Source organism: Rhinolophus sinicus, linkage group LG04 (genome assembly GCF_036562045.2).
Source record: "Rhinolophus sinicus isolate RSC01 linkage group LG04, ASM3656204v1, whole genome shotgun sequence".
Taxonomy (NCBI): Eukaryota; Metazoa; Chordata; class Mammalia; order Chiroptera; family Rhinolophidae; genus Rhinolophus; species Rhinolophus sinicus.
Genome location: NC_133754.1, coordinates 78,573,785 through 78,588,029, shown reverse-complemented (window position 1 = coordinate 78,588,029; position 14,245 = coordinate 78,573,785). Strand labels below are relative to the sequence as shown.

Sequence of the window (14,245 nt, the reverse complement as noted above, 5' to 3'; positions counted from 1 at the left end):
ATAACCTTGAATTTCTCAATTTTTTAGTGCTACACTCGAGGCACTTGAAATTAGCTGATCCACAGAAGTTTTACAAACAAGTTTCAAAACTTTTTTGCCCTATTTAGAAAAATAGACTTAATTCTGCATTCTCTCGTAGGATCACAGTAGTTGCTTTCATTTCCTGTAGCATGGCGTGTTTTTGTGTTTAGATTTTTACCTAACACCATATTTATAAAGGCAGCTTTCATAACTGCTTTGTACTCATCCCCACTGATGTCCCCCATAAAAGTCTTTGAGTCTGATCTATGTGGTATATGGGAAACCCTCAGCTTTAGTGGGACTTTTGAGAGCAAAGCAATTACAGGATTGAGGTATAACTAGAGATTGTGGTAAGATCTGCTAGCCAAGCTTATGTCTCTAACATTCTCAGTAGACAACTTTTATTTGCTTAACAGAGAATTAGAAATATGTTTTTGGGTCCAATGTATACCGATAATATCATTAAATAATTACATCATAAACCAAAAATCATTTCTTTGCCAATTAACATAACCATTAGCATATAAAATTTAGATGCTTTCTTTCTTTTTTTAATTATCTTGAAATTTGTTTTTAGTATTCGTATTAGATTGTTTTTCTAGCATTGATTGGCTTTATGTTCAAAAATATAAAGTAACAATCATTTTCAATGTCATATGAATTAACCTACAATTTCAAACAATTTAAAATGTAAAACAAAGCGTTTGTAATTTGGGCCATTTCATATTTTTTCTGGATTCTATTAGGAATTCATTTACCAAAAGTCATAAAATCCTCCAAATTTCCCCTCCTCATTTTCCTTATAATTAATATATATTCCCATCGCAGACAAGATGATATGCAAATTTAGGCCATCTGTGGATTTTAGATACAGACCACAAAGCGGGTTTTGGATTTAGCTGCCTTTAGCCAATTTCCCTTATAGCCAGTCCTGCTCCCCAGTTCCTCTTTCCCTCTCCAGGGTTCCCATCCACATCCAGTCCCCTACCCTCCCAGCTATGGTGATCACTGCTGATCAAGCTCTGGTCTGCTTCACCCTTCCTGCCGAGACATAGGTATGAGAAAAGCAGGAAGCTTTGTGGATTACGAACATAGGTTGATTGAGAGGTTTATTTGTCTGTAATCTTCTACCACACCTAGTGAAAATTAGTTTGCTGGTACATATAATAAAATGAACTATTTTCTGGATTGAGTATTACATAGTAATTAAGGTTAGTATTGTAGTGAAAGAAGTGGCACTGTTTATACTTGAATGCAATATTTAGCCTGTCGTGTTTCGAAAGGAGAATATACTCTCCAAGAATCATTTCTTCACTATAAACTATTTATTAAGAAGTTTACATCAACATTATCAAATCCAGATATACTTACATAATTTATTTAGATAAGGACCTAAGAAATGTATTCTCGTGTGATAAAATAATGATGCAGGCTTTTAAACGAATTTTTCTTCTAGTTAGTACAAGTTTTGCATGAAGACCATGTGAAGGGAGTGATAGAATCCTATAAATTGTTATTTGTGTGACAAACTTACACAGGCCCCAACTGAAACTTCTTATGAGCCTACGAACATTTTCAGAGAGATTGACTAAGATGATTTTCTCTTGCTCTTTTACAAACTGAAGGCACACTTTATGATTTATTTGTGTGTCTTTAGAGGAAGAGAAAACAGAACAAAGGTCTAAAAGCTTCTGAACAAGGTATGGAGCTTATGATATTATGTCAAGGGATAATGCAAACTACAAGAAATTTATGGTGAGGCAAGAAAATACATTGCATACTTGCCTAGAGCTGGAAATAATGTTGTAACATTTGGAGTTAGGGAACATCTAATTCTGAATGTGGAGTTATTTGGTTTGAATACCTAGATAAAGTACTGTTCATTTCTATTCCAGTAGTGCTGATTCTTTGGGTTTTCAATATTAATTAATGCATGTGGTATGAGACTGAATTGCTAACTTTCTCCTGATCATCTTGCAAATCTAAGTAGAGAATCCTGATCTTTCCATCCTCTGCAATTGTCTACCCTGATTAGCCAATGCCAGAATCACACAAGCTTGTAGTATTATTTTTTTCTTAACTATGTTTAATTCAAAGACATGAGCTGAATGAAAAAAATAATAATAAAGAATTGGATGAGTTGTCATCATTTCAAGTGTTTGAAGTGATTTGAATGGATGGGGATTTTTTTTTTGCTTCAGAAAGCCTTTGTCTAACAGTAGTCATAGGAGCTAGAAAAGCCAGCACTCTAATCTCAAGCTCTGACATTCTTTGACAAGTTACTTTATTTCTTTGATTCGCTCTGACCTTTATATAATGAGAATAATAATATTTATCTAGCTTAGATGAAATCATTCATTGTATTTTTCAGACTACTTCATGTTGAAAAAGTCGTATTTTCTTTAAGACTCTACATGCTTCACAAATAAGATTGATATAACAGTTTGGTGCTTCCTATTGCATAGATGTATAAACGAAAAAACAGAGAAGTCACAATTTTGTCATGAAGTTTTGAGATGTAACAATAGTTAATATTTGCTAAGTGGCCACCTTGTACCAGACGTTGTACATCATCCCATTTAATTCTACAACAATTCTGTGAGGATTTTATTCTGATTTTCATTGTAAAAGACTGAGAAACTTTCCTCCCATCATCCAGTGAGTAGGGGGCAATGTCCAAACCATCATATAAACATCTACGACCTCCCAGGATTACCAAAAGCAAACTATCAAAGTTATACCTCAGCGAGGTCTACATGAAACAAGCTATCCAACTGCCTAACTCAGATTTAGTTGTCCTATTGCCTCAGCTGATTATCTGGTTAATGATAATAATGATGAATTTTCCCCTGGCCCTTCTCAAACTTCTCTCCCCAGGTAATTGCTTTCATGGCTGGTTGGTGTTTCTTTGGCTGCATAACCCCACTGTAGCAACCTCACCCCCAATTAGGTGATCTGCCCTCCCTCTCTCCAAATTCCTGTGGAACTGAACATAAAAATCGCACATTCTCTTTGTAATATTAGCCCTATTTTGCCAGTGTCATGTGGGCTGGTTGTTTGGTTCCAGTGCCTCTGGCAAAAGCTGTCTCTTGTCCTCTGCTTCTCAGGTCCTACACGAGGGAATGAGATGAGAGGTTGTGGACTAGCTACTGTTCACCCTGTGGACGTTTCTCCTCTTCTGTACATATAGTGTCCTCACTAAATTTTATTACCAACACCCCCAACTGAATTACTTAGACCAGTTCCCACAATGTTCTTCACTGAACTGTCCTGCTTGTATGTACCAGCTCTGTTATGAAAGGATCAAACCAAAGACTTAAAAATTAAATGGACTAGACATTTTACTTCCAAACCAAAATTGACCTGTAGTCTTGACCTCATTATTCTTGGAAATATGATAGTAGAAAAAAGATGTAGTTGGCTTTTTCTACTTTGTTAAATCAGACTCAGAGGCCTGAAAGGAGCCAACAAATTTAACTGTTGCGCAGAGCCAAGAATCTCTGACCAGCTCCATTACGGAAATCTGCATAGCTTCCACTTGCCATGAAACTTGTGTCTTGTGAAGCTTTGGGAATGTATTAAACATGTTTAGCTGTGTTTTGAAAGTAATCATTCATAGTGATCATTTGAATTGAATCATGTCACTTCCCAACTTAAAAATCCTCCAGTGATTTTCCCATCACTCCCAGGATAACAAACAAAACTAAACTTCACAGTGGGTTTCGAGGCTGTACAAAATCGGGCTTCTACTCAGCTCTCCAGCCTCACCCGGTACCCTGTCCTCCTTGCCTATCAGTCCTTCCAGTTCTTGGTCATTTCAAAGCTTTTCACATGCCCTTCCTCTTTTGTTCTTTCCCACTTCACCTAAGTACTTCTTTTTAGTTGCGTCCCGCCCAAGCTTCTACAGGAAAACTTGAAAATACACCCAAGGTTACAATAGGCCCTCTGTTATATCCTTCCATAGCACATCACTCTTGTCGCTGAAAGAACCTGTCAAAATTTATCATTATAATGTATTCATTCATTTGTTTAAATGGTCGTCTAGACTTCTCACCCTACTTAACCACTGTGTCCCTATCACTTAGGAGTATTCTGGCGGATGATAGGTGAACAGTGAATATTTGGTGAATGAATAAATCTACGTAGGAAAATGTAATATCAAAGTGTTGAGAGTAGTCAGTCTCTTACTTTCTCCCTTAAATGTGTACTTATTGAAAAGAACATGTGCCAGCTTTCTAACCAGAAATAAGTTTCCAAAAGAAAAGATCCACTTACTGAATTGCTAAAAACTTTACAGAGAAATAAACATACTCTAAAAATATGTTCAGGCTAACAAATTCATATTTTAATACATATGAATAAGTATGAATATGAATGTAATCCCTACCACGGTTTTCCCAGTTCATTTTTCCCTTTGTATTGCGAAGTCTAGCTTGTTCACAAAGCATTCCGAAGAAGAAAAACAAATTATAGCACTTTCTAGTCATTTCTTAAATATAAAACACCATCATGAAATGTCAAAATTTGGGCTCGAAGTATGCATCATAAAATAATTTTAAACATGAAAAAAAAACATATTTTAAGCATGTATAACAGTAATAATAATGTTCACTCAAACCAGTTTAAAAATTTTAATAGCATTTGTGGCCCAAAGTGAATAGTGGCTGAGAATGTAAAAAAAAAAAAAAAACTCTACCAGCTTATTTCTTTCAAGTCTAAAAAGCTTGCCCTACACAGATGGGTTTTTCACAGCGCTGTCAGCAGCAGGCCTAATTGCTTTTCATGTAAATTAAGAATATGTACCTTTGTTTACACAGTAATCTAGGTCAAAATGAGAGGGTGGTTTATTTGTTTTAGCTTATTTGGAGCTTTGAAATGGCACTGAAAGCATGGCATGAATGTTGTTCTTTACTTCCATTTATTTAAGACAACGTTCCTCTTTTAAACTTTTTCCCCCATTTTTCACTTAGTAACAGTGATGCACTCCACACATCATGAAGGCATTTAAAGATACTGATCAGCTTTGTTATTTAAAGAATTTGGGATTTGGGGTTGCTGCTACTTATTTTCAAATCTCTTATATTTGTAAAATCTTGAATCAGAGAATATGTGTGGAGGGTAAATACTGACTGGAGACCATTTGCTTTTGAGTTTGTCTCAAAAGAATTATGACAGGTTTCTCCCATCCCCGTTTGGATACAGACACATCTGTGTTTTGTGTTTTTTCTATTTTTGTTTTTTTGCTTTTTTATCAAGAAAGATATCGAACTACCCTAATTGTCAGACAAATCTTGAACATAGATTATATCACAGGGAGGAATTTCTGACTGACCCTTTTTGGTTTATGGCACCAGTGGGCTTAAGTGTTTGCGACCGATCATTGGCCCGCTGTGCACAGAAAATTGTGTCTCAGCAGGTACTACCTCAAACCTGGTGAAAAGCCTTGTTCATTTGTGTATTTGTTTTAAATATTTTGTGACGGGAGTATTTTGTGGACAATATGCCACAAAGAAAGCTTATTTTTAAAGAGCAAATAAATGTTTTTCTCATTTATATAATTTCTAGTGGTATAAGATATCGTCTGTTCCAACAATCATTGTGATTGTAATCCTTGGTTGTCATACTCTCATGAATATGGTATATTGATAATAAAACCATTTAGAAGCATTCCAGGCTCCATGAAGGTCATGGAGCTACATGGGTCTACAATACAGGCACTTTCCATTGAGGGGGGCAATTCTTTATTGCTATTGTACTGTCAAGTTATTTTACTCCACTGTAAGAGAACATTACAATAATGCCCTCATGATTATACATTTCTTTTTTGAAAGGTGTTGTTAATAATGAAAAAAACATTGAATGTAAACTGTAGATATGGGGGAAAGGCAGCCTTCAAAAAATTAACTATTGGTCAGGGAAAAAAATGCAGAATCAGGATTCTAAGAGAAATATTTCTCCTTAAAAATCCAAAATACTTCTTTACAAAAATAAGTAAATAAGGCAGACATTGTTGTAATTTGTATTTGTTTTGCTTATAATAAAGTGAGTTTTTTAAATGTTTATATTAAATACATCCATCCAGCAAGAGTTTAATAATGGGGGTGGAAGAGAGGACAGTAAAACACAATTAAAGTAAATTGTGAAAGTATGAAATATTTACTACCTTCTGTGTGAGGGGGTTGGGTCTTGATGGTTATTTGTTATATATTTATGTGATATTTATACTCAACCTTCTTTCAGAAATAATTTAAGCTAAATCTTGACAACTGATTTATAAAATGAACTGTAATTTTTATTAGTAAAAACCATGAGATTTACATGGAATATTTAAAATGTGCTCAGATAATCCTTACATTTGTATGAAAATGAGAGCTGTAAAAAGAAAATGTATTGAAATTGAATATTTTTAACTTTTTAATGTTCAAATGAACTAACAGAAGTTTCAAAGATAAATAGTAGAAAATTGAGGTTTTGTTGGATCATTCATAATATACAACTACTCACATTCTTTATACTGGATAAATATTCAAGTTGAGGGGAGTTGGTTAACAGGTTTCACACAGTTTAAATTTTAACTTCAATGTTTGGCAGAAAACACCTTCCAACTACGTCTTATAAATCATGAGATATTCTACAATGACATTTTTCTAAGTCTCAGATATCATGAAATCTGAAGATTTTTTTCTGTTAGAAATAATTCAGTTTGGTTTATTTCAATTATTTTGTATTGCATGTTTAGTCCAAAGTTTAAATTTCATTACTGCTTTTTTACATGAAATTGGAAACATGGTAATACAACCCAAATAAGCAGATTGAGCCTCTTATAAAAAATATCAGCAAGATAAATTAGTTCAATGATGTTATGACTGAGAAGTATCTAATGTTATTTTAATCAACAAAATCAATAACATATTTTGGTCTCACTTGTCATTTTAATGCTAGCATTCATCCTCAAGACAGGTAACACACTTTCAGTTTAGAAACTTCAGAATTTATGAGAACATAAATTCTGGAATTCACCACCAGTAGAATGCACAGAACTCTGAAAATTCTGCACATTTAACATGCGTGTGACATTATCTATTGACTAGTGTTAATCTTTCCCCCTAAATTTCCCCTGAATCCTTCCAATATTCTTCATCCACATTGAGCATCTCTCATTTTCCTGTTTCTCTTGCTTCTGCATTGGCTATTGCAGAGTCCACAAGATGTCGTCATAGTAGTCTCAGAACAGAATGTCTCCTGTTTTAATCCCTTTGAAACTTCCCATTGTCTCAAGATAAAAATTAAAATGCTTAATGTGCCTGACACACATACTGCCTGGTCTGGCCCCTTCTTGATGTCCCAACCTCTTCTGCATCACCTGAGCCCAAGCCCATGGCTCTGACACCCCACACTGGCCTTCTCTCAGTTCTTCAAACTCACCATTCTCCCTTCAATCACAAGGCCATTGTTCAAGTTCTTCCCTCTTTCTAAAAGGTTCTCCACTCCCATTTCTCACTCTAGCTCCACCAAGCCCAGGGAAATCCTACTAACTTCTTCAAAGAGCCTTCTCGGAGCCTCTCAGGTCTTCCTGCTCTGTGGTGTTATAGCACTTACCATTGTTGTATGTATACAGCATTATTTGTGTGATAATTTGATTAATGTATATCTCAGCAAAATGGAGACAAGGGCTGTGCTGAGTCTGCCTCTGCACATCCTTATATCCCCAAAACCTAATACCGTGCCTGACACATAATACGCACACAATCATATTTGCAGAACAAAGAGTACATAAATAAGAGGCTAGCATTTCAATTAGCTTGTCTTAACTTTCCAGCCTGCCAAGGCACCTTGAATGAAGTACTTTGCATAGGAGCCACCATGCTTGCTTTCATGTGTTTCTAATGTTAAAATGGCAAGTGAGACCCCCAAAAATGCTATTAATTATGCTGATTAGAAAAAATTCCTTAAGTATTTCTCAGCCACAACTTAGTGAAGTAATTTGTTGATCTTGCTGATATTTCTTGTAACAAGCTCAATTTGCTTTTTGAAATGATTTTGACAGTCAACGGACCTCACTGTATTGTTTCTACAGTTTATTTCCTATTGTGTGAAAAACTCCTCTAATCTAAATCTTACTTGTTTTGTATTTTCATAAAGAAGCTTCCTCATACTTATCTATAATAATAGGATAGAAAAATAAGAATAAGAGGGTTCTACATGTCTATACTCTTATTCTGCAGTTGTATATAATTCAAACTGTCTTCATCTCTAAACTTCTTTATCAAATATAATGTAAGCACAGTTTTAGATTCTTCTCTGGACTAGAATACCAAACTTTTATACCAATTGTATTTTCATAGTAGTTAATTGTCTGGTATCAGCAGAATAGGATCTAATAATTTTCTGCAGGAGTGAGCAGAAAATTAAGAATCTTAAGAGCAAGGCAGCAGCTTTCTTTGAATGGTGTTATTTGTCTATTTTCATTGGCATATTTACATTTTGTTTGCATACATTTTTCCTATGGTGTTAATCTAATCAGTTTACATGGAAAGAATCTGCATCTTATTGTCTTGCTCACTGTGCTTTGTTTCAAGATAAAATTGAAAATGGGTGGGGAGTAGGAGTATATTCATTATATAAAGACACTGAGGATTTCAGAGAATTTTAATCACCCTAAAAGATGAAACCTAATGACAAAAAATTATCGTTATACTTTCTCTTCCTGATTTTGCATGAACATTTTCAGAACAGTTGTTCCATCCCATATTGTTTGTTTTGGGATAGTCTATACTAATTGAGAAGTTAGTTGGTTCTAGTAGAATATGACTAGTTTTATTTTGAATCCAATCAGTCTAAACATCCCTTTAAAAACATCTATTTAAAATTTTCTATTACTGATAAAGAATCTGTTCCTGGTCTTAAAAACAATGATTTCAGCTGACTAAGACAAAACTGTTTTAATATATAAATATAAATAACTGTAACTTAGAATTAAAAAAGTATTTTAAATAGTAGCTAGCACTCAAGTGCTTTACAAATAATTCACTCATCTTCATAACAAACCCGTGGGAAAGTTTTATCTGATACACATTTTAAAGGTAAAGTAATCAAGGCAGAGAGATTTAGGTCTTGCTCATGGTTATGCAAGCATAGCCATTACGTGTCAGAGCTGCAGTCCATTCACAGGCAGTTTGGTTTCAGAACCTATACTTGCAGTCTTATCAACATGAGTTGGACAAGTAGCAATAAAAATAACAACAGCCTGAAAGCAGCAGGTGCTGTGAAAACACTGAATGTTAGTGTCAGAGCTGGAGGCCTGAGCCCATCCTGTGTTTCATTGAACTTGTTACATGTAAGCTATGTATTAGGGGTCACACATCAACAATTACATGTGAAAAGACCCACACGGACTTGAGTTCAAGACCAATGCAGAGTTATAAACTTCTGGAGTATCTGCAAGAAACTAAAATATACATTTTAGAAGATAAAATTCAAATCCAACTTTTTAGAAATCCTGGAACACCTCCTGAAAATCTCGGGTTTTCAGGAGCCATCAGACGTGTCCTATACTACAGAGAGCTAAAGCGTTTCCTCCAGCTCATTTTCTTCCAGTGCAGAGCAGCTCAAACACAAATTCTGTGAGATGTTTGAATTCTATTTTCTTGATTAAAAGATGATTTTTTTTAAATAAAGGAATAGTGATCAGTGGGCACAGATTACCCCATACCAGAGTTGAATTACTTTTCTCTGCTCGAGAAACCATTTCCAATTCCAGGATGCCTCCTCATTCTCCGCCTATCCTGTGATATTTTGTAGAAAGGTCCCTTCATTTGGGTTCATCTGTAGCAGTGATTTGCTATACGAGAGGAACACTGCTGCCAAACAGCATTCTCAGACACATACACAGCAGCAGTCTGAAGAAATAGGAAGGTTGTAAGGTGAAAATACGGAGGACATGTATATGGTATCCTATGTCAGGTATCCCCTGTGTGAAAAGATCAGATGATTAATGTGAGAGATGACACATATGAATGATGCCATTGTAAAGATGTGTGTGTGAGAGACAGACATATGTACGTATATAAAGTATATATCAGATATAATACATATTTTATATATAGAATGATGTATATATAATTTTATACACACATGCATGCACAAACACCACGGATGTGTGTATATCTATGTGTGTGTCATATATGTGTGGTATAATGTATGCAGATCATTTTATATATCTATATATAGAGAGAGAAAACCTGGGAGAGATGATGTTGCTGACATGATTATGGATAAAAATGTACTAGAAAGTAACCTCATCCCCTCTACAAAATTGTGATCTAAGAGCCACTGTCTTTTCCTGGCTGCTGCCTAGCCAAAGTCTAGAGGAAAGCAAGCACTCAGTAAATCAGATTAGATAGATAGATAGATAGGTAGATAGATAGATAGATAGACAGACAGACAGAGACAGACAGACGAAGGAAGGGAGAGAAGGGGGGAAAGAAGAAAGGTCTTAGTCAACCAGTTGAAACATCCAGCCCAGTCTCCGAAATCATCCAGTTCTTTACCCTTTCCACATCTTGTGTGCCTCCTTGACTTTCCAGTTTGTTGCCTAGCATAACTCCCAACCTTGGGTGAGCTTCACCTTTTCTTTTCTCAGCTGGTGGGTGGCTCCTGCAGACTTTCTTGGGAAACTGATGAAAATCTTCCCACTAGGTCCAGGGCAAAGCTAGCCTATTCAGCTCCACTGGATCCCTACATGACCTTTTGTGTTAATTTATTTTTAACACGTAATCATATGCCCAAACAGCTTTTCATTTTTCTTTTCCACATTTTACAGTGTCTCAAGTCATCAAATCCACCCACGGTCATCTTAACAAATGACTTTCTCCTTCCTGCCTTAAATGGAATCGCACCTCTCCTCCTTTACAGCCAAATGTCCCATCTACCCTTGGTCTTAATTTCTCTCATGCACAGATACCCACTTCAACCCCCCATTTCACCTTTCTCTACCATCTGCAGCCTTTCCTTTGTCATTGGTCTTTCCTTCCAATTTATTAGCGTGCTCGGGATGATTCCTCCTTAAGCAACCAAAGTAAAGTAGCTGCCAGAAAACATTTCCACCAACTCTACCATGCTTTTTTTTCCCTCTTCTCATCATGATCTAGCTTTCTTCCTCCTGTTAGCTGACTTTTGGACCCTCTCTCTAACCAAAATATCTGTCTCAGAATTCACAAGTGTTTTTCAAAATCATATCCTATGATCTTCACACAGTTCTCATTCTTTCAAATTTACCGATAGCATTTAATATTGTTGACCAGTTATTTTTTTTTCTCAACAATCTCTTTCCATGGCCTCTAATGTGACTCCTCGATCCCTTTCTCTTTCCCCTAGAGCTCCTGTCTCTTCACCCCCCAACACCCTGCATGTAGATATTTCCTCAAGTGTAGACCAGCTTCTCCCCATCTCTTGAAGTCACATCCATTCCATAACTCCCAACCCTATAACTCAACATTTTCAGCTAGTATATTAACTAGACATTGATCCAGCCCCTCCATAGCTTAAAAAACAAGCACACTAGCTTTCTGAAAAACCAGTTATTTCTCTTTGCTTCTCTTTTTCTGATAATGATATCAATTATCTTAATCAGCACATTCAAAAGCTCAAAGTAATTTCTGATTTATATTTGCCTATCTTACACCCTCCATGTATGTTTTTTGTGTTTTTTGTTTGTTTGTTTGTTTGTTTGTTTCTTAATATAGGGTGAGAAGAGGTAAAGAAATGGAACATAGGGAATTGGACTGATTGTTCGATGCTTGGAAACTGCTAAAGGACTATTAGGCTAAAATGAGAAACTCAAGGAATGGATTCATTTTAGATGTGATTGCTGTTTAAAATGACTAAGTAAAATGCAAAAACAAGAAATTCATGCATTTTTTGCTTCAACAGAACCAGAAACAAATATTTGTAAAGTCACACAGTAGTATATACACATAATCCTGAGCTCTGGGAATACAATGTGACATAAAATGTATCTCACCCTAATCTCATTATCATAATGTGTAATTGGAATTAACAACAGGGACAGAGATGAGTGAGGCTTTAAACAAGATGAAATTTGGAGGGTCTTACATAAATTCACATTTTACTCTTTGTAAAGATAAATAAGCCATATAAATTCCTCGCTTTTGTTACTAGAAAAAAAACAGAAAGCTAAAAATTACATGGATACATGAAATAAAGTTTGCTTAACACACTGCTAGGGTGGCCACAAACTCTTTTTATGATTGTTAATAAGTGTTTTCTGTTTGATTGTTATAAATCAACATCAATCCCATGTTATAATGTATCTCTTAAATTTTAAAGAGTTTCAGAACTGAAATCATCCATATAAAACATCAGATCAAGTTTTCTTCCAGTTTATATATTTCATTTATTTTATTCTAGAGTTCCTGCTCTTCTACGACACAGTGATCTAGAATTTCTGTGCAGGCAAGAGAACTAAAGACCTTTCTAAAGAAGAAGACAAGGTAAGTGCCAGGCACTCAAATGTGTCCAAACCTACCAAACAAGGAAAATTAAAAAAAAACTTCTTAAGATATACAACTTGTTTGTTTTGATAAAATTAGACCCTTTCGCTAAGTTGCAGAGTCTACTTTGTGGCCTATTACTTACGCCATTAACCTCCGTGAATTAGATGTAGGTAAATGATTCCAAAAAGGGTAATTATTCTGATTTTCATGCTCTTTTTGATAACTATGAAAGCAGTGGTATTTCTACAGCCTTTTTGTCCTGAAAAATTAAATAAATGAGGGCATTTTAAAACATAGAATCTCTGCTTTTTAACTAAAGAGAATTTTCTACCAGTACAGAGGCAAACAAACACAATGGGTTACAGAGCTCGTGTGTGTGTCTCTCCCACTTTGGAAGTGATTTGTTTAGAGCCCTCTTGTTCTCAGGACGTCTTAATCCTTTCTGAGCAGCACTCACATGGCAATCTTAGAGAATTAAACTTGTACCTGGTTATTTTTGTCCTCTCCTCGATCTAGATCAGTGCGTTTTCTCAATGGTAGCCTTGGTCTAGTAATTTAAAGCTTTTGAACCTTGTGAACAGATTCATTTGAAACCATAATCTGAGGGGTTTCCACAAAATGAAAAGTGTCTTCTACCAGGAAACTGTAAAAGAATTTACAATATAAAATCTGATGTGTCCTGCTCAGGATTGTATACAGTAGTATGCCCGGAAGTTCTGGTTTCCTAGAGTAAACCATTCAAAAAGTATCTGACTCTTTGGGTTTAATAGGTGGAGTTCTTTAATAGATGGAATTCTTTGAGATTTGTGGCCTTCTCCTGAATGATGGTCTGTTTCTTCTTTTAATACAAAATTCAGTAAAAATTTCCCATGGAGAAAAGGCTTTTCTAAATTATGAAATAATTATGAAATACACATATATATAGGAATAACATTTTTACATCAGAAAAATTGAGTTACTTGAGTGTATTTCTGTTGGATGTTCTTCATTCATAGTCAATATATTGTTCTTTTATTTTAAGGTGAGAAAAATAATGACAGGAGTTTAGACCTTCAGTGCCTACATCTGGAGAGACTATGACAATAGCTGATTTTGTCACCGATATAATATTATATCCAAGTTACTAGATTTGAATTAATTTTATATCCAAAGCAAGTAATCTCCCCCGCTCCCGCCACATTGAAGTTGACACAAATTCAGGACTTGCAGAAGTGTTTTGCTTTTCAGCATACAGAAGGGCAAAGATAAGACAGAAGGATTTTATTTTAGGACTAAAATTGTGGTTTAATTGTTACATAAAATAACAGCAACTACTGTTGTTGTTTTTTTTAATATCCCTCTCAGGCACTGATGTTTTACTTTTACCCTAAGGGTGTCTCAGAGAAAAGTGATATGAGAGTCCTTTAATAAAAGTTCTCGCATGCAGAGGCACACATGCCTACAGACTCAGTGAGTAATTAATCAAAACTAAAATGAAACTCTAGAATGAATGGCTGTGTTATATACCATCTCCTGCATGCAAGGTGTCTTTCTTTCCTTGATTTCAATTTAGGTGATGGTGAGATTTCTCCATTAAGATAAAACAGTTAATACAAAATAGATTTATAATTTAACATCATGTATTTCCTCAGTAACTGTTCTTTTAAGATCCTCTCTAATAGTAGCAGTATATTTAGCACACAGGCTATGGAAACAAAGATCCAGGAAAT

At 35.2% G+C, this 14,245-nt stretch overlaps 1 protein-coding gene across 13 annotated transcripts in view; it reads left to right on the top strand.

The window, feature by feature from the left end:
- TENM3 (teneurin transmembrane protein 3) overlaps positions 1-14,245 on the top strand; it is a 2,352,866-nt gene that overhangs the window by 1,662,818 nt on the left and 675,803 nt on the right. For all 13 annotated transcript variants that reach the window (XM_074329882.1, XM_074329881.1, XM_074329880.1 and 10 more), the window contains exon 7: positions 12,451-12,533. The gene's annotated coding sequence lies outside the window, so the exon portion shown is untranslated. The remainder of the gene's footprint in view (positions 1-12,450; positions 12,534-14,245) is intronic.